Source organism: Pleurodeles waltl, chromosome 6, assembly GCF_031143425.1.
Source record: "Pleurodeles waltl isolate 20211129_DDA chromosome 6, aPleWal1.hap1.20221129, whole genome shotgun sequence".
Lineage (NCBI taxonomy): Eukaryota > Metazoa > Chordata > Amphibia > Caudata > Salamandridae > Pleurodeles > Pleurodeles waltl.
The window spans coordinates 1,435,917,066-1,435,941,082 of NC_090445.1; positions in this window are offsets into that span (position 1 = coordinate 1,435,917,066).

Here is a 24,017-nt window from a genome sequence, read left to right on the forward strand (position 1 = left end):
AGTGACAAGGTCCCATTCTGAGTTGGGACTTATAAAAAATGTGAACTTTTGTTGTCCATAAAGTTAAAAAATACAAATTGAACTTTTTTCATCCAAAAAGTGAAAAAGTACAAATTCACCCTTTTCTTTAAAAAAGTGACAAAGTCCCATTCTGAGTTGGGAGTTAGAAAAAAATCAACTTTTATTGTCGAAAACCTGAAAAAATCCAAATTGAACTTTTTTCATCCAAAAAGTGAAAAAGTACAAATTCATCTTTTTCTTCAAAAAAGTTACAAAGTCCCATTCTGAGTGGGGACTTAGAAACAATTTCAACTTTCTTCATCCAAAAAGTAAGAAAAATCGAAATTCAACTTTTTTCGTCCAAAAAGTGAAGAAATCCAAATTCACATTTTTTCTTCAAAAAAGTGAAAAAGTCCCATTCTGAGTTGGGACTTAGAAAAAAGTTCAACTTTTTTTGTCCAAAAAGTGAAAAAATCCAAATTGAACTTTTTTCATCCAAAAAGTGAAAAAGTCCCATTCTGAGCTGGGACTTAGAAAAAAGTTCAACTTTTTTTGTCCAAAAAGTGAAAAACTCCAAATTGAACTTTTTTCATCCAAAAAGTGAAAAAGTACAAATTCATCTTTTTCTTCAAAAAAGTGATAAGGTCCCATTCTGAGTTGCGACTTGGAAAACATTTCAACTTTTTTCATCCAAAAAGTGAAAAAGTACAAATTCACCTTTTTCTTCAAAAAAGTGACAAAGTCCCATTCTGAGTTAGGAGTTAGAAAAAATGTCAACTTTTTTTGTCGAAAACCTGAAAAAATCCAAATTGAACTTTTTTCATCCAAAAAGTGAAAAAGTACAAATTCATCTTTTTCTTCAAAAAAGTGACAAAGTCCCATTCTGAGTTGGGACTTATAAAAAATTTGAACTTTTTTTGTCCAAAAAGTGAAAAAATACAAATTGAACTTTTTTCATCCAAAAAGTGAAAAAGTACAAATTCACCTTTTTCTTCAAAAAGTGACAAAGTCCCATTCTGAGTTGGGAGTTAGAAAAAATGTCAACTTTTTTTGTCGAAAACCTGAAAAAATCCAAATTGAACTTTTTTCATCCAAAAAGTGAAAAAGTACAAATTCATCTTTTTCTTCTAAAAAGTGACAAAGTCCCATTCTGAGTTGGGACTTATAAAAAATTTGAACTTTTTTTGTCCAAAAAGTGAAAAAATACAAATTGAACTTTTTTCATCCAAAAAGTGAAAAAGTACAAATTCACCTTTTTCTTCAAAAAGTGACAAAGTCCCATTCTGAGTTGGGAGTTAAAAAAAAAATCAACTTTTTTTGTTCAAAACCTGAAAAAATCCAAATTGAACTTTTTTCATCCAAAAAGTGAAAAAGTACAAATTCATCTTTTTCTTCAAAAAAGTGACAAAGTCCAATTCTGAGTTGGGACTAGGAAAAAATTTCAACTTTTTTTGTCCAAAAAGTGAAAAAATCCAAATTGAACTTTTTTAATCAAAAAGTGAAAAAGTACAAATTCATCTTTTTCTTCAAAAACGTGACAAAGTCCCATTCTGAGTTGGGACCTGGAAAAAATTTCAACTTTTTTTGTCCAAAAATTGAAAAAATCCAAATTGAACTTTTTTAACCCAAAAAGTGAAAAAGTACAAATTCATCTTTTTCTTCAAAAAAGTGACAAAGTCCCACTCTGAGTTGGCACTTATAAAAAATGTGAACTTTTGTTGTCCATAAAGTTAAAAAATCCAAATTGAACTTTTTTCCTCCAAAAAGTGAAAAAGTACAAATTCACCTTTTTTCTTCAAAAAAGTGACAAAGTCCCATTCTGAGTTAGGAGTTAGAAAAAATTTCAACTTTTTTTGTCGAAAACCTGAAAACATCCAAATTGAACTTTTTTCATCCAAAAAGTGAAAAAGTACAAATTCATCTTTTTCTTCAAAAAAGTGACAAAGTCCCATTCTGAGTTGGGACTTGAAAAAAATTTCAACTTTTTTTGTCCAAAAAGTGAAAAAATCCAAATTGAACTTTTTTAACCAAAAAATGAAAAAGTACAAATTCATATTTTTCTTCAAAAACGTGACAAAGTCCCATTCTGAGTTGGGACCTGGAAAAAATTTCAACTTTTTTTGTCCAAAAAGTGAAAAAATCCAAATTTAACTTTTTTCACCCAAAAAATGAAAATGTACAAAGTCATCATTTTCTTCAAAAAAGTGACAAAGTCCCATTCTGAATTAGGACTTGAAAAAAAGTTCAACTTTTTTTGTCCAAAAAGTGAAAAAATACAAATTGAAATTTTTTCATCCAAAAAGTGAAAAAGTACAAATTCGTCTATTTCTTCAAAAAAGTGATAAGGTCCCATTCTGAGTTGCAACTTGGAAAACATTTCAACTTTTTTCATCCAAAAAGTGAAAAAGTACAAATTCATCTTTTTCTTCAAAAACGTGACAAAGTCCCATTCTGAGTTGGGACCTGGAAAAAATTTCAACTTTTTTTGTCCAAAAATTGAAAAAATCCAAATTGAACTTTTGTAACCCAAAAAGTGAAAAAGTACAAATTCATCTTTTTCTTCAAAAAAGTGACAAAGTCCCATTCTGAGTTGGGACTTATAAAAAATGTGAACTTTTGTTGTCCATAAAGTTAAAAAATACAAATTGAACTTTTTTCATCCAAAAAGTGAAAAAGTACAAATTCACCCTTTTCTTTAAAAAAGTGACAAAGTCCCATTCTGAGTTGGGAGTTAGAAAAAATTTCAACTTTTTTTGTCGAAAACCTGAAAAAATCCACATTGAACATTTTTCATCCAAAAAGTGAAAAAGTACAAATTCATCTTTTTCTTCAAAAAACTGACAAAGTCCCATTCTGAGTTGGGACTTGGAAAAAAATTCAACTTTTTTTGTCCAAAAATTGAAAAAATCCAAATTGAACTTTTTTAACCCAAAAAGTGAAAAAGTACAAATTCATATTTTTCTTCAAAAACGTGACAAAGTCCCCTTCTGAGTTGGGACTTGGAAAAAATTTCAACTTTTTTTGTCCAAAAAGTGAAAAAATCCAAATTGAACTTTTTTCACCCAAAAAGTGAAAATGTACAAAGTCATCATTTTCTTCAAAAAAGTGACAAAGTCCCAGTCTGAGTTGGGACTTAAAGAAAATTTCAATTTTTTTTGTCCAAAAATTGAAAAAATCCAAATTGAACTTTTTTAACCCAAAAAGTGAAAAAGTACAAATTCATCTTTTTCTTAAAAAAAGTGACAAAGTCCCATTCTCTGTGGTAACTTAGAAAAAATTTCAACTTTCTTCGCCCAAAAACTGAAAAAATCCAACTTGAACTTTTTTCATCCAAAAAGTGAAAAAGTACAAATTCATCTTTTTTCTTCAAAAAAGTGACAAAGTCCCATTCTGAGTGGGGACTTAAAAAAAAGTTCAACTTTTTTTGTCCAAAAAGTGAAAAAATACAAATAGAAATTTTTTCATCCAAAAAGTGAAAAAGTACAAATTCGTCTATTTCTTCAAAAAAGTGATAAGGTCCCATTCTGAGTTGCAACATGGAAAACATTTCAACTTTTTTCATCCTAAAAGTGAAAAAGTACAAATTCACCTTTTTCTTCAAAAAAGTGACAAAGTCCCATTCTGAGTTAGGAGTTAGAAAAATTTTCAACTTTTTTTGTCGAAAATCTGAAAGAACCCAAATTGAACTTTTTTCATCCAAAAAGTGAAAAAGTACAAATTCACCTTTTTTCTTCAAAAAAGTGACAAAGTCCCATTCTGAGTTGGGACATGAAAAAAATTTCAACTTTTTTTGTCCAAAAAGTGAAAAAATCCAAATTGAACTTTTTTAACCAAAAAGTGAAAAAGTAAAAATTCATCTTTTTCTTCAAAAACGTGACAAAGTCCCATTCTGAGTTGGGACCTGGAAAAAATTTCAACTTTTTTTGTCCAAAAAGTGAAAAAATCCAAATTTAACTTTTTTCACCCAAAAAATGAAAATGTACAAAGTCATCATTTTCTTCAAAAAAGTGACAAAGTCCCATTCTGAATTAGGACTTAAAGAACATTTCATTTTTTTTGTCCAAAAAGTGAAAAAATACAGATTGAACTTTTTTCATCCAAAAAGTGAAAAAGTACAAATTCATCTTTTTCTTCAAAAAAGTGACAAAGTCCCTTCTCTGTGGTAACTTAGAAAAAATTTCAACTTTCTTCGCCCAAAAACTGAAAAAATCCAACTTGAACTTTTTTCATCCAAAATGTGAAAAAGTACAAATTCATCTTTTTCTTCAAAAAAGTGACAAAGTCCCATTCTGAGTGGGGACTTAGAAGAAATTTCAACTTTTTTCATCCAAAAAGTTAAAAAAATCGAAATTCAACTTTTTTCGTCCAAAAAGTGAAGAAATCCAAATTCACATTTTTTCTTCAATAAAGTGAAAAAGTCCCATTCTGAGTTGGGACTTAGAAAAAAGTTCAACTTTTTTTGTCCAAAAAGTGAAAAAATCCAAATTGAACTTTTTTCATCCAAAAAGTGAAAAAGTACAAATTCATCTTTTTCTTCAAAAAAGTGATAAGGTCCCATTCTGAGTTGCGACTTGGAAAACATTTCAACTTTTTTCATCCAAAAGTGAAAAAGTACAAATTCACCTTTTTCTTCAAAAAAGTGACAAAGTCCCATTCTGATTTGGGAGTTAGAAACAATTTAAACTTTTTTCATCCAAAAAGTAAAAAAAATCGAAATTCAACTTTTTTCGTCCAAAAAGTGAAGAAATCCAAATTCACATTTTTTCTTCAAAAAAGTGAAAAAGTCCCATTCTGAGTTGGGACTTAGAAAAAAGTTCAACTTTTTTCGTCCAAAAAGTGAAAAAATCCAAATTGAACTTTTTTCATCCAAAAAGTGAAAAAGTCCCATTCTGAGTTGGGACTTAGAAAAAAGTTCAACTTTTTTTGTCCAAAAAGTGAAAAAATCCAAATTGAACTTTTTTCATCCAAAAAGTGAAAAAGTACAAATTCATCTTTTTCTTCAAAAAAGTGATAAGGTCCCATTCTGAGTTGCGACTTGGAAAACATTTCAACTTTTTTCATCCAAAAGTGAAAAAGTATAAATTCACCTTTTTCTTCAAAAAAGTGACAAAGTCCCATTCTGATTTGGGAGTTAGAAACAATTTAAACTTTTTTCATCCAAAAAGTAAAAAAAATCGAAATTCAACTTTTTTCGTCCAAAAAGTGAAGAAATCCAAATTCACATTTTTTCTTCAAAAAAGTGACAAAGTCCCATTCTGAGTTGGGGCTTAGAAAAAAGTTCAACTTTTTTCGTCCAAAAAGTGAAAAAATCCAAATTGAACTTTTTTCATCCAAAAAGTGAAAAAGTCCCATTCTGAGTTGGGACTTAGAAAAAAGTTCAAATTTTTTTGTCCAAAAAGTGAAAAACTCCAAATTGAACTTTTTTCATCCAAATAGTGAAAAAGTACAAATTCATCTTTTTCTTCAAAAAAGTGATAAGGTCCCATTCTGAGTTGCTACTTGGAAAACATTTAAACTTTTTTCATCCAAAAAGTGAAAAAGTACAAATTCACCTTTTTCTTCAAAAAAGTGACAAAGTCCCATTCTGAGTTGGGAGTTAAAAAAAAAATCAACTTTTTTTGTTGAAAACCTGAAAAAATCCAAATTGAACTTTTTTCATCCAAAAAGTGAAAAAGTACAAATTCATCTTTTTCTTCAAAAAAGTGACAAAGTCCAATTCTGAGTTGGGACTAGGAAAAAATTTCAACTTTTTTTGTCCAAAAATTGAAAAAATCCAAATTGAACTTTTTTAACCAAAAAGTGAAAAAGTACAAATTCATATTTTTCTTCAAAAACGTGACAAAGTCCCATTCTGAGTTGGGACCTGGAAAAAATGTCAACTTTTTTTGTCCAAAAAGTGAAAAAATCCAAATTGAACTTTTTTCACCCAAAAAGTGAAAATGTACAAAGTCATCATTTTCTTCAAAAAAGTGACAAAGTCCCATTCTGAATTAGGACTTGAAGAAAATTTCATTTTTTTTGTCCAAAAAGGGAAAAAATACAAATTGAACTTTTTTCATCCAAAAAGTGAAAAAGTATAAATTCATCTTTTTCTTCAAAAAAGTGACAAAGTCCCATTCTCTGTGGTAACTTAGATAAAATTTCAACTTTCTTCGCCCCAAAACTGAAAAAATCCAACTTGAACTTTTTTCATCCAAAAAGTGAAAAAGTACAAATTCATCGTTTTCTTCAAAAAAGTGACAAAGTCCCATTCTCTGTGGTAACTTAGAAAAAATTTCAACTTTCTTCGCCCAAAAACTAAAAAAATCCAACCTGAACTTTTTTCATCCAAAAAGTGAAAAAGTGCATATTCATCTTTTTCTTCAAAAAAGTGACAAAGACCCATTATGAGTGGGGACTTAGAAACAATTTCAACTTTTTTAATCCAAAAAGTTAAAAAAATCGAAATTCAACTTTTTTCGTCCAAAAAGTGAAAAAATCCAAATTCACATTTTTTCTTCAAAAAAGTGACAAAGTCCCATTTTGAGTAGGGACTTGGAAAAAATTTCAACTTTTTTCATCCAAAAAGTGAAAAATTCACAATTCAATTTTTTTCTTCAAAAAAGTGACAAAGTCCCATTCTGAGTTGGGACTTAGAAAAAAGTTCACCTTTTTTTTTATAAAAGTGAAAAAATCCAAATTGAACTATTTTCACCCAAAAAGTGAAAAAAACGAATTAATCTTTTTCTTCAAAATTTAAGTGACAAAGTTCCATTCTGAGTTGGGACTTCTATAAAATTTGATCTTTTTTTGTCCAAAAAGTGAAAAAATACAAATTGAACTTTTTTCATCCAAAAAGTGAAAAAGTACAAATTCATCTTTTTCTTTAAAAAAGTGACAAAGTCCCATTTTCCGTGGGGACTTAGAATTTTTTTTTAACTTTTGTCGCCCAAAAACTAAAAAAGATCCAACTTTAACTTTTTTCATCCAAAAAAGGAAAAAGTACAAATTCATATTTTTCTTCAGAAAAGTGACAAAGTCCCATTCTGAGTGTGGACTTTGAAAAAATTTCAACTTTTTTCACCCAAAAAGTGAAAAAAACAAAATTTCAACTTTTTTTGTCCCAAAAGTGAAAAAAATCACATTTCAATTTTTTTCTTCAAAAAAGTAACAAAGGTCCAATTCTGAGTGGGCACTTAGAAAACAATTCAACTTTTTTCATCCAAAAAGTGAAAAAATCCAAATTTCATCTTTGCTATTCCCCAAAGTGAAAAAATAAAATTTCAATTTTTTCCTTCAAAAAAGTGAAAAGGTTCCATTCTGAATGGGGAGTTAGAAAAAATTTAAACCTTTATCGTCCAAAAAGTGAAAACATCCATATTTAACATTCTTCTTCAAAGAAGTGACAAATTCCCATTCTGACAAGGGACTTAGAAGCACTTTTGACTTTTTTCAAAAGTTGAATTTTTTTCTAAGTCCCATCTCATTCTGAGATGGGACTTAGAAAATAATTCAACTGTTGTTTAAGTTGACATGTCTGCCGCTTCCCATGTCAGAATGGGACATTTTGACTTATTGGATGGTAAGATAAACTTTTTTGATCCAAAAAGTGAAAAAATCCAAATTTCATCTTTTTTAGTCCCAAAAGGGAAAAAGTCGAATTTCAATGTTTTTCTTCAAAAAAGTGACAAAATCCCAGTCTAAGTTGCCACTTAGAAAAAATTTCAACTTTTTTCACCAAAAAGTGAAAAATTCAAAATTTCATCGTTTTTAGTCACAAAAGTGAAAAAATCGAATTTCAATTTATTTCTTCTAAAAAGTGACAAAGTCCCATTCTGAGTGGGCACTTAGAGAAAATTTGAACTTTTTTCATCCAAAAAGTGAAAAAATCAAAATTTCAACTTTTTTCATTCAAATAGTGAAAAAATGCAAATTTAAAATTTTCCTTCAAAGAATTGACAAAGTCCCATTCTGGGTGGGGACTTGGAAAAAAATTCAACTTTTTTTGTCGAAAACCTGAAAACATCCAAATTGAACTTTTTTCATCCAAAAAGTGAAAAAATCCAAATTGAACTTTTTTAACCAAAAAGTGAAAAAGTAAAAATTCATCTTTTTCTTCAAAAACGTGACAAAGTCCCATTCTGAGTTGGGACCTGGAAAAAATTTCAACTTTTTTTGTCCAAAAAGTGAAAAAATCCAAATTTAACTTTTTTCACCCAAAAAATGAAAATGTACAAAGTCATCATTTTCTTCAAAAAAGTGACAAAGTCCCATTCTGAATTAGGACTTAAAGAACATTTCATTTTTTTTGTCCAAAAAGTGAAAAAATACAGATTGAACTTTTTTCATCCAAAAAGTGAAAAAGTACAAATTCATCTTTTTCTTCAAAAAAGTGACAAAGTCCCTTCTCTGTGGTAACTTAGAAAAAATTTCAACTTTCTTCGCCCAAAAACTGAAAAAATCCAACTTGAACTTTTTTCATCCAAAATGTGAAAAAGTACAAATTCATCTTTTTCTTCAAAAAAGTGACAAAGTCCCATTCTGAGTGGGGACTTAGAAAAAATTTCAACTTTTTTCATCCAAAGAGTTAAAAAAATCCAAATTCAACTTTTTTCGTCCAAAAAGTGAAGAAATCCAAATTCACATTTTTTCTTCAATAAAGTGAAAAAGTCCCATTCTGAGTTGGGACTTAGAAAAAAGTTCAACTTTTTTTGTCCAAAAAGTGAAAAAATCCAAATTGAACTTTTTTCATCCAAAAAGTGAAAAAGTACAAATTCATCTTTTTCTTCAAAAAAGTGATAAGGTCCCATTCTGAGTTGCGACTTGGAAAACATTTCAACTTTTTTCATCCAAAAGTGAAAAAGTACAAATTCACCTTTTTCTTCAAAAAAGTGACAAAGTCCCATTCTGATTTGGGAGTTAGAAACAATTTAAACTTTTTTCATCCAAAAAGTAAAAAAAATCGAAATTCAACTTTTTTCGTCCAAAAAGTGAAGAAATCCAAATTCACATTTTTTCTTCAAAAAAGTGACAAAGTCCCATTCTGAGTTGGGACTTAGAAAAAAGTTCAACTTTTTTCGTCCAAAAAGTGAAAAAATCCAAATTGAACTTTTTTCATCCAAAAAGTGAAAAAGTCCCATTCTGAGTTGGGACTTAGAAAAAAGTTCAACTTTTTTTGTCCAAAAAGTGAAAAAATCCAAATTGAACTTTTTTCATCCAAAAAGTGAAAAAGTACAAATTCATCTTTTTCTTCAAAAAAGTGATAAGGTCCCATTCTGAGTTGCGACTTGGAAAACATTTCAACTTTTTTCATCCAAAAGTGAAAAAGTACAAATTCACCTTTTTCTTCAAAAAAGTGACAAAGTCCCATTCTGATTTGGGAGTTAGAAACAATTTAAACTTTTTTCATCCAAAAAGTAAAAAAAATCGAAATTCAACTTTTTTCGTCCAAAAAGTGAAGAAATCCAAATTCACATTTTTTCTTCAAAAAAGTGACAAAGTCCCATTCTGAGTTGGGGCTTAGAAAAAAGTTCAACTTTTTTCGTCCAAAAAGTGAAAAAATCCAAATTGAACTTTTTTCATCCAAAAAGTGAAAAAGTCCCATTCTGAGTTGGGACTTAGAAAAAAGTTCAAATTTTTTTGTCCAAAAAGTGAAAAACTCCAAATTGAACTTTTTTCATCCAAATAGTGAAAAAGTACAAATTCATCTTTTTCTTCAAAAAAGTGATAAGGTCCCATTCTGAGTTGCTACTTGGAAAACATTTAAACTTTTTTCATCCAAAAAGTGAAAAAGTACAAATTCACCTTTTTCTTCAAAAAAGTGACAAAGTCCCATTCTGAGTTGGGAGTTAAAAAAAAAATCAACTTTTTTTGTTGAAAACCTGAAAAAATCCAAATTGAACTTTTTTCATCCAAAAAGTGAAAAAGTACAAATTCATCTTTTTCTTCAAAAAAGTGACAAAGTCCAATTCTGAGTTGGGACTAGGAAAAAATTTCAACTTTTTTTGTCCAAAAATTGAAAAAATCCAAATTGAACTTTTTTAACCAAAAAGTGAAAAAGTACAAATTCATATTTTTCTTCAAAAACGTGACAAAGTCCCATTCTGAGTTGGGACCTGGAAAAAATTTCAACTTTTTTTGTCCAAAAAGTGAAAAAATCCAAATTGAACTTTTTTCACCCAAAAAGTGAAAATGTACAAAGTCATCATTTTCTTCAAAAAAGTGACAAAGTCCCATTCTGAATTAGGACTTGAAGAAAATTTCATTTTTTTTGTCCAAAAAGGGAAAAAATACAAATTGAACTTTTTTCATCCAAAAAGTGAAAAAGTATAAATTCATCTTTTTCTTCAAAAAAGTGACAAAGTCCCATTCTCTGTGGTAACTTAGATAAAATTTCAACTTTCTTCGCCCAAAAACTGAAAAAATCCAACTTGAACTTTTTTCATCCAAAAAGTGAAAAAGTACAAATTCATCGTTTTCTTCAAAAAAGTGACAAAGTCCCATTCTCTGTGGTAACTTAGAAAAAATTTCAACTTTCTTCGCCCAAAAACTAAAAAAATCCAACCTGAACTTTTTTCATCCAAAAAGTGAAAAAGTGCATATTCATCTTTTTCTTCAAAAAAGTGACAAAGACCCATTATGAGTGGGGACTTAGAAACAATTTCAACTTTTTTAATCCAAAAAGTTAAAAAAATCGAAATTCAACTTTTTTCGTCCAAAAAGTGAAAAAATCCAAATTCACATTTTTTCTTCAAAAAAGTGACAAAGTCCCATTTTGAGTAGGGACTTGGAAAAAATTTCAACTTTTTTCATCCAAAAAGTGAAAAATTCACAATTCAATTTTTTTCTTCAAAAAAGTGACAAAGTCCCATTCTGAGTTGGGACTTAGAAAAAAGTTCACCTTTTTTTTTATAAAAGTGAAAAAATCCAAATTGAACTATTTTCACCCAAAAAGTGAAAAAAACGAATTCATCTTTTTCTTCAAAATTTAAGTGACAAAGTTCCATTCTGAGTTGGGACTTCTATAAAATTTGATCTTTTTTTGTCCAAAAAGTGAAAAAATACAAATTGAACTTTTTTCATCCAAAAAGTGAAAAAGTACAAATTCATCTTTTTCTTTAAAAAAGTGACAAAGTCCCATTTTCCGTGGGGACTTAGAATTTTTTTTTAACTTTTGTCGCCCAAAAACTAAAAAAGATCCAACTTTAACTTTTTTCATCCAAAAAAGGAAAAAGTACAAATTCATATTTTTCTTCAGAAAAGTGACAAAGTCCCATTCTGAGTGTGGACTTTGAAAAAATTTCAACTTTTTTCACCCAAAAAGTGAAAAAAACAAAATTTCAACTTTTTTTGTCCCAAAAGTGAAAAAAATCACATTTCAATTTTTTTCTTCAAAAAAGTAACAAAGGTCCAATTCTGAGTGGGCACTTAGAAAACAATTCAACTTTTTTCATCCAAAAAGTGAAAAAATCCAAATTTCATCTTTGCTATTCCCCAAAGTGAAAAAATAAAATTTCAATTTTTTCCTTCAAAAAAGTGAAAAGGTTCCATTCTGAATGGGGAGTTAGAAAAAATGTAAACCTTTATCGTCCAAAAAGTGAAAACATCCATATTTAACATTCTTCTTCAAAGAAGTGACAAATTCCCATTCTGACAAGGGACTTAGAAGCACTTTTGACTTTTTTCAAAAGTTGAATTTTTTTCTAAGTCCCATCTCATTCTGAGATGGGACTTAGAAAATAATTCAACTGTTGTTTAAGTTGACATGTCTGCCGCTTCCCATGTCAGAATGGGACATTTTGACTTATTGGATGGTAAGATAAACTTTTTTGATCCAAAAAGTGAAAAAATCCAAATTTCATCTTTTTTAGTCCCAAAAGGGAAAAAGTCGAATTTCAATGTTTTTCTTCAAAAAAGTGACAAAATCCCAGTCTAAGTTGCCACTTAGAAAAAATTTCAACTTTTTTCACCAAAAAGTGAAAAATTCCAAATTTCATCGTTTTTAGTCACAAAAGTGAAAAAATCGAATTTCAATTTATTTCTTCTAAAAAGTGACAAAGTCCCATTCTGAGTGGGCACTTAGAGAAAATTTGAACTTTTTTCATCCAAAAAGTGAAAAAATCAAAATTTCAACTTTTTTCATTCAAATAGTGAAAAAATGCAAATTTAAAATTTTCCTTCAAAGAATTGACAAAGTCCCATTCTGGGTGGGGACTTGGAAAAAAATTCAACTTTTTTTGTCGAAAACCTGAAAACATCCAAATTGAACTTTTTTCATCCAAAAAGTGAAAAAATCCAAATTGAACTTTTTTAACCAAAAAGTGAAAAAGTAAAAATTCATCTTTTTCTTCAAAAACGTGACAAAGTCCCATTCTGAGTTGGGACCTGGAAAAAATTTCAACTTTTTTTGTCCAAAAAGTGAAAAAATCCAAATTTAACTTTTTTCACCCAAAAAATGAAAATGTACAAAGTCATCATTTTCTTCAAAAAAGTGACAAAGTCCCATTCTGAATTAGGACTTAAAGAACATTTCATTTTTTTTGTCCAAAAAGTGAAAAAATACAGATTGAACTTTTTTCATCCAAAAAGTGAAAAAGTACAAATTCATCTTTTTCTTCAAAAAAGTGACAAAGTCCCTTCTCTGTGGTAACTTAGAAAAAATTTCAACTTTCTTCGCCCAAAAACTGAAAAAATCCAACTTGAACTTTTTTCATCCAAAATGTGAAAAAGTACAAATTCATCTTTTTCTTTAAAAAAGTGACAAAGTCCCATTCTGAGTGGGGACTTAGAAACAATTTCAACTTTTTTCATCCAAAAAGTTAAAAAAATCGAAATTCAACTTTTTTCGTCCAAAAAGTGAAGAAATCCAAATTCACATTTTTTCTTCAATAAAGTGACAAAGTCCCATTCTGAGTTGGGACTTAGAAAAAAGTTCAACTTTTTTCGTCCAAAAAGTGAAAAAATCCAAATTGAACTTTTTTCATCCAAAAAGTGAAAAAGTCCCATTCTGAGTTGGGACTTAGAAAAAAGTTCAACTTTTTTTGTCCAAAAAGTGAAAAAATCCAAATTGAACTTTTTTCATCCAAAAAGTGAAAAAGTACAAATTCATCTTTTTCTTCAAAAAAGTGAAAAAGTCCCATTCTGAGTTGGGACTTAGAAAAAAGTTCAACTTTTTTTGTCCAAAAAGTGAAAAAATCCAAATTGAACTTTTTTCATCCAAAAAGTGAAAAAGTACAAATTCATCTTTTTCTTCAAAAAAGTGATAAGGTCCCATTCTGAGTTGCGACTTGGAAAACATTTCAACTTTTTTCATCCAAAAGTGAAAAAGTACAAATTCACCTTTTTCTTCAAAAAAGTGACAAAGTCCCATTCTGATTTGGGAGTTAGAAACAATTTAAACTTTTTTCATCCAAAAAGTAAAAAAAATCGAAATTCAACTTTTTTCGTCCAAAAAGTGAAGAAATCCAAATTCACATTTTTTCTTCAAAAAAGTGACAAAGTCCCATTCTGAGTTGGGACTTAGAAAAAAGTTCAACTTTTTTCGTCCAAAAAGTGAAAAAATCCAAATTGAACTTTTTTCATCCAAAAAGTGAAAAAGTCCCATTCTGAGTTGGGACTTAGAAAAAAGTTCAACTTTTTTTGTCCAAAAAGTGAAAAAATCCAAATTGAACTTTTTTCATCCAAAAAGTGAAAAAGTACAAATTCATCTTTTTCTTCAAAAAAGTGATAAGGTCCCATTCTGAGTTGCGACTTGGAAAACATTTCAACTTTTTTCATCCAAAAGTGAAAAAGTACAAATTCACCTTTTTCTTCAAAAAAGTGACAAAGTCCCATTCTGATTTGGGAGTTAGAAACAATTTAAACTTTTTTCATCCAAAAAGTAAAAAAAATCGAAATTCAACTTTTTTCGTCCAAAAAGTGAAGAAATCCAAATTCACATTTTTTCTTCAAAAAAGTGACAAAGTCCCATTCTGAGTTGGGGCTTAGAAAAAAGTTCAACTTTTTTCGTCCAAAAAGTGAAAAAATCCAAATTGAACTTTTTTCATCCAAAAAGTGAAAAAGTCCCATTCTGAGTTGGGACTTAGAAAAAAGTTCAAATTTTTTTGTCCAAAAAGTGAAAAACTCCAAATTGAACTTTTTTCATCCAAATAGTGAAAAAGTACAAATTCATCTTTTTCTTCAAAAAAGTGATAAGGTCCCATTCTGAGTTGCTACTTGGAAAACATTTAAACTTTTTTCATCCAAAAAGTGAAAAAGTACAAATTCACCTTTTTCTTCAAAAAAGTGACAAAGTCCCATTCTGAGTTGGGAGTTAAAAAAAAAATCTACTTTTTTTGTTGAAAACCTGAAAAAATCCAAATTGAACTTTTTTCATCCAAAAAGTGAAAAAGTACAAATTCATCTTTTTCTTCAAAAAAGTGACAAAGTCCAATTCTGAGTTGGGACTAGGAAAAAATTTCAACTTTTTTTGTCCAAAAATTGAAAAAATCCAAATTGAACTTTTTTAACCAAAAAGTGAAAAAGTACAAATTCATATTTTTCTTCAAAAACGTGACAAAGTCCCATTCTGAGTTGGGACCTGGAAAAAATTTCAACTTTTTTTGTCCAAAAAGTGAAAAAATCCAAATTGAACTTTTTTCACCCAAAAAGTGAAAATGTACAAAGTCATCATTTTCTTCAAAAAAGTGACAAAGTCCCATTCTGAATTAGGACTTGAAGAAAATTTCATTTTTTTTGTCCAAAAAGGGAAAAAATACAAATTGAACTTTTTTCATCCAAAAAGTGAAAAAGTATAAATTCATCTTTTTCTTCAAAAAAGTGACAAAGTCCCATTCTCTGTGGTAACTTAGATAAAATTTCAACTTTCTTCGCCCAAAAACTGAAAAAATCCAACTTGAACTTTTTTCATCCAAAAAGTGAAAAAGTACAAATTCATCGTTTTCTTCAAAAAAGTGACAAAGTCCCATTCTCTGTGGTAACTTAGAAAAAATTTCAACTTTCTTCGCCCAAAAACTAAAAAAATCCAACCTGAACTTTTTTCATCCAAAAAGTGAAAAAGTGCATATTCATCTTTTTCTTCAAAAAAGTGACAAAGACCCATTATGAGTGGGGACTTAGAAACAATTTCAACTTTTTTAATCCAAAAAGTTAAAAAAATCGAAATTCAACTTTTTTCGTCCAAAAAGTGAAAAAATCCAAATTCACATTTTTTCTTCAAAAAAGTGACAAAGTCCCATTTTGAGTAGGGACTTGGAAAAAATTTCAACTTTTTTCATCCAAAAAGTGAAAAATTCACAATTCAATTTTTTTCTTCAAAAAAGTGACAAAGTCCCATTCTGAGTTGGGACTTAGAAAAAAGTTCACCTTTTTTTTTATAAAAGTGAAAAAATCCAAATTGAACTATTTTCACCCAAAAAGTGAAAAAAACGAATTCATCTTTTTCTTCAAAATTTAAGTGACAAAGTTCCATTCTGAGTTGGGACTTCTATAAAATTTGATCTTTTTTTGTCCAAAAAGTGAAAAAATACAAATTGAACTTTTTTCATCCAAAAAGTGAAAAAGTACAAATTCATCTATTTCTTTAAAACAGTGACAAAGTCCCATTTTCCGTGGGGACTTAGAATTTTTTTTTAACTTTTGTCGCCCAAAAACTAAAAAAGATCCAACTTTAACTTTTTTCATCCAAAAAATGAAAAAGTACAAATTCATATTTTTCTTCAGAAAAGTGACAAAGTCCCATTGTGAGTGTGGACTTTGAAAAAATTTCAACTTTTTTCACCCAAAAAGTGAAAAAAACAAAATTTCAACTTTTTTCGTCCAAAAAGTGAAAAAATCCAAATTGAACTTTTTTCATCCAAAAAGTGAAAAAGTCCCATTCTGAGTTGGGACTTAGAAAAAAGTTCAAATTTTTTTGTCCAAAAAGTGAAAAACTCCAAATTGAACTTTTTTCATCCAAATAGTGAAAAAGTAAAAATTCATCTTTTTCTTCAAAAAAGTGATAAGGTCCCATTCTGAGTTGCTACTTGGAAAACATTTAAACTTTTTTCATCCAAAAAGTGAAAAAGTACAAATTCACCTTTTTCTTCAAAAAAGTGACAAAGTCCCATTCTGAGTTGGGAGTTAAAAAAAAAATCAACTTTTTTTGTTGAAAACCTGAAAAAATCCAAATTGAACTTTTTTCATCCAAAAAGTGAAAAAGTACAAATTCATCTTTTTCTTCAAAAAAGTGACAAAGTCCAATTCTGAGTTGGGACTAGGAAAAAATTTCAACTTTTTTTGTCCAAAAATTGAAAAAATCCAAATTGAACTTTTTTAACCAAAAAGTGAAAAAGTACAAATTCATATTTTTCTTCAAAAACGTGACAAAGTCCCATTCTGAGTTGGGACCTGGAAAAAATTTCAACTTTTTTTGTCCAAAAAGTGAAAAAATCCAAATTGAACTTTTTTCACCCAAAAAGTGAAAATGTACAAAGTCATCATTTTCTTCAAAAAAGTGACAAAGTCCCATTCTGAATTAGGACTTGAAGAAAATTTCATTTTTTTTGTCCAAAAAGGGAAAAAATACAAATTGAACTTTTTTCATCCAAAAAGTGAAAAAGTATAAATTCATCTTTTTCTTCAAAAAAGTGACAAAGTCCCATTCTCTGTGGTAACTTAGATAAAATTTCAACTTTCTTCGCCCAAAAACTGAAAAAATCCAACTTGAACTTTTTTCATCCAAAAAGTGAAAAAGTACAAATTCATCGTTTTCTTCAAAAAAGTGACAAAGTCCCATTCTCTGTGGTAACTTAGAAAAAATTTCAACTTTCTTCGCCCAAAAACTAAAAAAATCCAACCTGAACTTTTTTCATCCAAAAAGTGAAAAAGTGCATATTCATCTTTTTCTTCAAAAAAGTGACAAAGACCCATTATGAGTGGGGACTTAGAAACAATTTCAACTTTTTTAATCCAAAAAGTTAAAAAAATCGAAATTCAACTTTTTTCGTCCAAAAAGTGAAAAAATCCAAATTCACATTTTTTCTTCAAAAAAGTGACAAAGTCCCATTTTGAGTAGGGACTTGGAAAAAATTTCAACTTTTTTCATCCAAAAAGTGAAAAATTCACAATTCGATTTTTTTCTTCAAAAAAGTGACAAAGTCCCATTCTGAGTTGGGACTTAGAAAAAAGTTCACCTTTTTTTTTTATAAAAGTGAAAAAATCCAAATTGAACTATTTTCACCCAAAAAGTGAAAAAAACGAATTCATCTTTTTCTTCAAAATTTAAGTGACAAAGTTCCATTCTGAGTTGGGACTTCTATAAAATTTGATCTTTTTTTGTCCAAAAAGTGAAAAAATACAAATTGAACTTTTTTCATCCAAAAAGTGAAAAAGTACAAATTCATCTATTTCTTTAAAACAGTGACAAAGTCCCATTTTCCGTGGGGACTTAGAATTTTTTTTTAACTTTTGTCGCCCAAAAACTAAAAAAGATCCAACTTTAACTTTTTTCATCCAAAAAATGAAAAAGTACAAATTCATATTTTTCTTCAGAAAAGTGACAAAGTCCCATTGTGAGTGTGGACTTTGAAAAAATTTCAACTTTTTTCACCCAAAAAGTGAAAAAAACAAAATTTCAACTTTTTTTGTCCCAAAAGTGAAAAAAATCACATTTCAATTTTTTTCTTCAAAAAAGTAACAAAGGTCCAATTCTGAGTGGGCACTTAGAAAACAATTCAACTTTTTTCATCCAAAAAGTGAAAAAATCCAAATTTCATCTTTGCTATTCCCCAAAGTGAAAAAATAAAATTTCAATTTTTTCCTTCAAAAAAGTGAAAAGGTTCCATTCTGAATGGGGAGTTAGAAAAAATGTAAACCTTTATCGTCCAAAAAGTGAAAACATCCATATTTAACATTCTTCTTCAAAGAAGTGACAAATTCCCATTCTGACAAGGGACTTAGAAGCACTTTTGACTTTTTTCAAAAGTTGAATTTTTTTCTAAGTCCCATCTCATTCTGAGATGGGACTTAGAAAATAATTCAACTGTTGTTTAAGTTGACATGTCTGCCGCTTCCCATGTCAGAATGGGACATTTTGACTTATTGGATGGTAAGATAAACTTTTTTGATCCAAAAAGTGAAAAAATCCAAATTTCATCTTTTTTAGTCCCAAAAGGGAAAAAGTCGAATTTCAATGTTTTTCTTCAAAAAAGTGACAAAATCCCAGTCTAAGTTGCCACTTAGAAAAAATTTCAACTTTTTTCACCAAAAAGTGAAAAATTCCAAATTTCATCGTTTTTAGTCACAAAAGTGAAAAAATCGAATTTCAATTTATTTCTTCTAAAAAGTGACAAAGTCCCATTCTGAGTGGGCACTTAGAGAAAATTTGAACTTTTTTCATCCAAAAAGTGAAAAAATCAAAATTTCAACTTTTTTCATTCAAATAGTGAAAAAATGCAAATTTAAAATTTTCCTTCAAAGAATTGACAAAGTCCCATTCTGGGTGGGGACTTGGAAAAAAATTCAACTTTTTTTGTCGAAAACCTGAAAACATCCAAATTGAACTTTTTTCATCCAAAAAGTGAAAAAATCCAAATTGAACTTTTTTAACCAAAAAGTGAAAAAGTAAAAATTCATCTTTTTCTTCAAAAACGTGACAAAGTCCCATTCTGAGTTGGGACCTGGAAAAAATGTCAACTTTTTTTGTCCAAAAAGTGAAAAAATCCAAATTTAACTTTTTTCACCCAAAAAATGAAAATGTACGAAGTCATCATTTTCTTCAAAAAAGTGACAAAGTCCCATTCTGAATTAGGACTTAAAGAACATTTCATTTTTTTTGTCCAAAAAGTGAAAAAATACAGATTGAACTTTTTTCATCCAAAAAGTGAAAAAGTACAAATTCATCTTTTTCTTCAAAAAAGTGACAAAGTCCCTTCTCTGTGGTAACTTAGAAAAAATTTCAACTTTCTTCGCCCAAAAACTGAAAAAATCCAACTTGAACTTTTTTCATCCAAAATGTGAAAAAGTACAAATTCATCTTTTTCTTCAAAAAAGTGACAAAGTCCCATTCTGAGTGGGGACTTAGAAAAAATTTCAACTTTTTTCATCCAAAAAGTTAAAAAAATCGAAATTCAACTTTTTTCGTCCAAAAAGTGAAGAAATCCAAATTCACATTTTTTCTTCAATAAAGTGAAAAAGTCCCATTCTGAGTTGGGACTTAGAAAAAAGTTCAACTTTTTTTGTCCAAAAAGTGAAAAAATCCAAATTGAACTTTTTTCATCCAAAAAGTGACAAAGTACAAATTCATCTTTTTCTTCAAAAAAGTGATAAGGTCCCATTCTGAGTTGCGACTTGGAAAACATTTCAACTTTTTTCATCCAAAAGTGAAAAAGTACAAATTCACCTTTTTCTTCAAAAAAGTGACAAAGTCCCATTCTGATTTGGGAGTTAGAAACAATTTAAACTTTTTTCATCCAAAAAGTAAAAAAAATCGAAATTCAACTTTTTTCGTCCAAAAAGTGAAGAAATCCAAATTCACATTTTTTCTTCAAAAAAGTGACAAAGTCCCATTCTGAGTTGGGACTTAGAAAAAAGTTCAACTTTTTTCATCCAAAAAGTGAAAAAATCCAAATTGAACTTTTTTCATCCAAAAAGTGAAAAAGTCCCATTCTGAGTTGGGACTTAGAAAAAAGTTCAACTTTTTTTGTCCAAAAAGTGAAAAAATCCAAATTGAACTTTTTTCATCCAAAAAGTGAAAAAGTACAAATTCATCTTTTTCTTCAAAAAAGTGATAAGGTCCCATTCTGAGTTGCGACTTGGAAAACATTTCAACTTTTTTCATCCAAAAGTGAAAAAGTACAAATTCACCTTTTTCTTCAAAAAAGTGACAAAGTCCCATTCTGATTTGGGAGTTAGAAACAATTTAAACTTTTTTCATCCAAAAAGTAAAAAAAAATCGAAATTCAACTTTTTTCGTCCAAAAAGTGAAGAAATCCAAATTGAACTTTTTTCATCCAAAAAGTGAAAAAGTCCCATTCTGAGTTGGGACTTAGAAAAAAGTTCAAATTTTTTTGTCCAAAAAGTGAAAAACTCCAAATTGAACTTTTTTCATCCAAATAGTGAAAAAGTACAAATTCATCTTTTTCTTCAAAAAAGTGATAAGGTCCCATTCTGAGTTGCTACTTGGAAAACATTTAAACTTTTTTCATCCAAAAAGTGAAAAAGTACAAATTCACCTTTTTCTTCAAAAAAGTGACAAAGTCCCATTCTGAGTTGGGAGTTTAAAAAAAAATCAGCTTTTTTTGTTGAAAACCTGAAAAAATCCAAATGGAACTTTTTTCATCCAAAAAGTGAAAAAGTACAAATTCATCTTTTTCTTCAAAAAAGTGACAAAGTCCAATTCTGAGTTGGGACTTAGGAAACAATTTCAACTTTTTTTGTCCAAAAATTGAAAAAATCCAAATTGAACTTTTTTAACCAAAAAGTGAAAAAGTACAAATTCATATTTTTCTTCAAAAACGTGACAAAGTCCCATTCTGAGTTGGGACCTGGAAAAAATTTCAACTTTTTTTGTCCAAAAAGTGAAAAATCCAAATTGAACTTTTTTCACCCAAAAAGTGAAAATGTACAAAGTCATCATTTTCTTCAAAAAAGTGACAAAGTCCCATTCTGAATTAGGACTTGAAGAAAATTTCATTTTTTTTGTCCAAAAAGGGAAAAAATACAAATTGAACTTTTTTCATCCAAAAAGTGAAAAAGTATAAATTCATCTTTTTCTTCAAAAAAGTGACAAAGTCCCATTCTCTGTGGTAACTTAGATAAAATTTCAACTTTCTTCGCCCAAAAACTGAAAAAATCCAACTTGAACTTTTTTCATCCAAAAAGTGAAAAAGTACAAATTCATCGTTTTCTTCAAAAAAGTGACAAAGTCCATTCTCTGTGGTAACTTAGAAAAAATTTCAACTTTCTTCACCCAAAAACTAAAAAAAATCCAACCTGAACTTTTTCATCCAAAAAGTGAAAAAGTGCATATTCATCTTTTTCTTCAAAAAAGTGACAAAGACCCATTATGAGTGGGGACTTAGAAACAATTTCAACTTTTTTAATCCAAAAAGTTAAAAAAATCGAAATTCAAACTTTTTTCGTCCAAAAAGTGAAAAAATCCAAATTCAAATTTTTTCTTCAAAAAAGTGACAAAGTCCCATTTTGAGTAGGGACTTGGAAAAAATTTCAACTTTTTTCATCCAAAAAGGTGAAAAATTCACAATTCAATTTTTTCTTCTTCAAAAAAGTGATAAAGTCCCATTCTGAGTTGGGACTTAGAAAAAAGTTCACCTTTTTTTTTTATAAAAGTGAAAAAATCCAAATTGAACTATTTTCACCCAAAAAGTGAAAAAAACGAATTCATCTTTTTCTTCAAAATTTAAGTGACAAAGTTCCATTCTGAGTTGGGACTTCTATAAAATTTGATCTTTTTTTGTCCAAAAAGTGAAAAAATACAAATTGAACTTTTTTCATCCAAAAAGTGAAAAAGTACAAATTCATCTTTTTCTTTAAAAAAGTGACAAAGTCCCATTTTCCGTGGGGACTTAGAATTTTTTTTTAACTTTTGTCGCCCAAAAACTAAAAAAGATCCAACTTTAACTTTTTTCATCCAAAAAAAGGAAAAAGTACAAATTCATATTTTTTCTTCAGAAAAGTGACAAAGTCCCATTCTGAGTGTCGGACTTTGAAAAAAATTCAACTTTTTTCACCCAAAAAGTGAAAAAAAACAAAATTTCAACTTTTTTGTCCCAAAAGTGAAAAAAATCACATTTCAATTTTTTTTCTTCAAAAAAAGTAACAAAGGTCCAATTCTGAGTGGGCACTTAGAAAACAATTCAACTTTTTTCATCCAAAAAGTGAAAAAATCCAAATTTCATCTTTGCTATTCCCCAAAGTGAAAAAAATAAAATTTCAATTTTTTCCTTCAAAAAAGTGAAAAGGTTCCAGTCTGAATGGGGAGTTAGAAAAAATGTAATCCTTTATCGTCCAAAAAGTGAAAACATCCATATTTAACATTCTTCTTCAAAGAAGTGACAAATTCCCATTCTGACAAGGGACTTAGAAGCACTTTTGACTTTTTTCAAAAGTTGAATTTTTTTCTAAGTCCCATCTCATTCTGAGATGGGACTTAGAAAATAATTCAACTGTTGTTTAAGTTGACATGTCTGCCGCTTCCCATGTCAGAATGGGACATTTTGACTTATTGGATGGTAAGATAAACTTTTTTGATCCAAAAAGTGAAAAAATCCAAATTTCATCTTTTTTAGTCCCAAAAGGGAAAAAGTCGAATTTCAATGTTTTTTCTTCAAAAAAGTGACAAAATCCCAGTCTAAGTTGCCACTTAGAAAAAAATTTCAACTTTTTTCACCAAAAAGTGAAAAATTCCAAATTTCATCGTTTTTAGTCACAAAAGTGAAAAAATCGAATTTCAATTTATTTCTTCTAAAAAGTGACAAAGTCCCATTCTGAGTGGGCACTTAGAGAAAATTTGAACTTTTTTCATCCAAAAAGTGAAAAATCAAAATTTCAACTTTTTTCATTCAAATAGTGAAAAAATGCAAATTTAAAATTTTCCTTCAAAGAATTGACAAAGTCCCATTCTGGGTGGGGACTTGGAAAAAAATTCAACTTTTTTTGTCGAAAACCTGAAAACATCCAAATTGAACTTTTTTCATCCAAAAAGTGAAAAAATCCAAATTGAACTTTTTAACCAAAAAGTGAAAAAGTAAAAATTCATCTTTTTCTTCAAAAACGTGACAAAGTCCCATTCTGAGTTGGGACCTGGAAAAAATTTCAACTTTTTTTGTCCAAAAAGTGAAAAAATCCAAATTTAACTTTTTTCACCCAAAAAATGAAAATGTACAAAGTCATCATTTTCTTCAAAAACGTGACAAAGTCCCATTCTGAATTAGGACTTAAAGAACATTTCATTTTTTTTGTCCAAAAAGTGAAAAAATACAGATTGAACTTTTTTCATCCAAAAAGTGAAAAAGTACAAATTCATCTTTTTCTTCAAAAAAGTGACAAAGTCCCTTCTCTGTGGTAACTTAGAAAAAATTTCAACTTTCTTCGCCCAAAAACTGAAAAAATCCAACTTGAACTTTTTTCATCAAAATGTGAAAAAGTACAAATTCATCTTTTTCTTCAAAAAAGTGACAAAGTCCCATTCTGAGTGGAGGACTTAGAAACAATTTCAACTTTTTTCATCCAAAAAGTTAAAAAAATCGAAATTCAACTTTTTTCGTCCAAAAAGTGAAGAAATCCAAATTCACATTTTTTCTTCAATAAAGCGACAAAGTCCCATTCTGAGTTGGGACTTAGAAAAAAGTTCAACTTTTTTCGTCCAAAAAGTGAAAAAATCCAAATTGAACTTTTTTCATCCAAAAAGTGAAAAAGTCCCATTCTGAGTTGGGACTTAGAAAAAAGTTCAACTTTTTTTGTCCAAAAAAGTGAAAAAATCCAAATTGAACTTTTTTCATCCAAAAAGTGAAAAAGTACAAATTCATCTTTTTCTTCAAAAAAGTGAAAAAGTCCCATTCTGAGTTGGGACTTAGAAAAAAGTTCAACTTTTTTTGTCCAAAAAGTGAAAAAATCCAAATTGAACTTTTTTCATCCAAAAAGTGAAAAAAGTACAAATTCATCTTTTTCTTCAAAAAAGTGATAAGGTCCCATTCTGAGTTGCGACTTGGAAAACATTTCAACTTTTTTCATCCAAAAGTGAAAAAGTACAAATTCACCTTTTTCTTCAAAAAAGTGACAAAGTCCCATTCTGATTTGGGAGTTAGAAACAATTTAAACTTTTTTCATCCAAAAAGTAAAAAAAATCGAAATTCAACTTTTTTCGTCCAAAAAGTGAAGAAATCCAAATTCACATTTTTTCTTCAAAAAAGTGACAAAGTCCCATTCTGAGTTGGGACTTAGAAAAAAGTTCAACTTTTTTCGTCCAAAAAGTGAAAAAATCCAAATTGAACTTTTTTCATCCAAAAAGTGAAAAAGTCCCATTCTGAGTTGGGACTTAG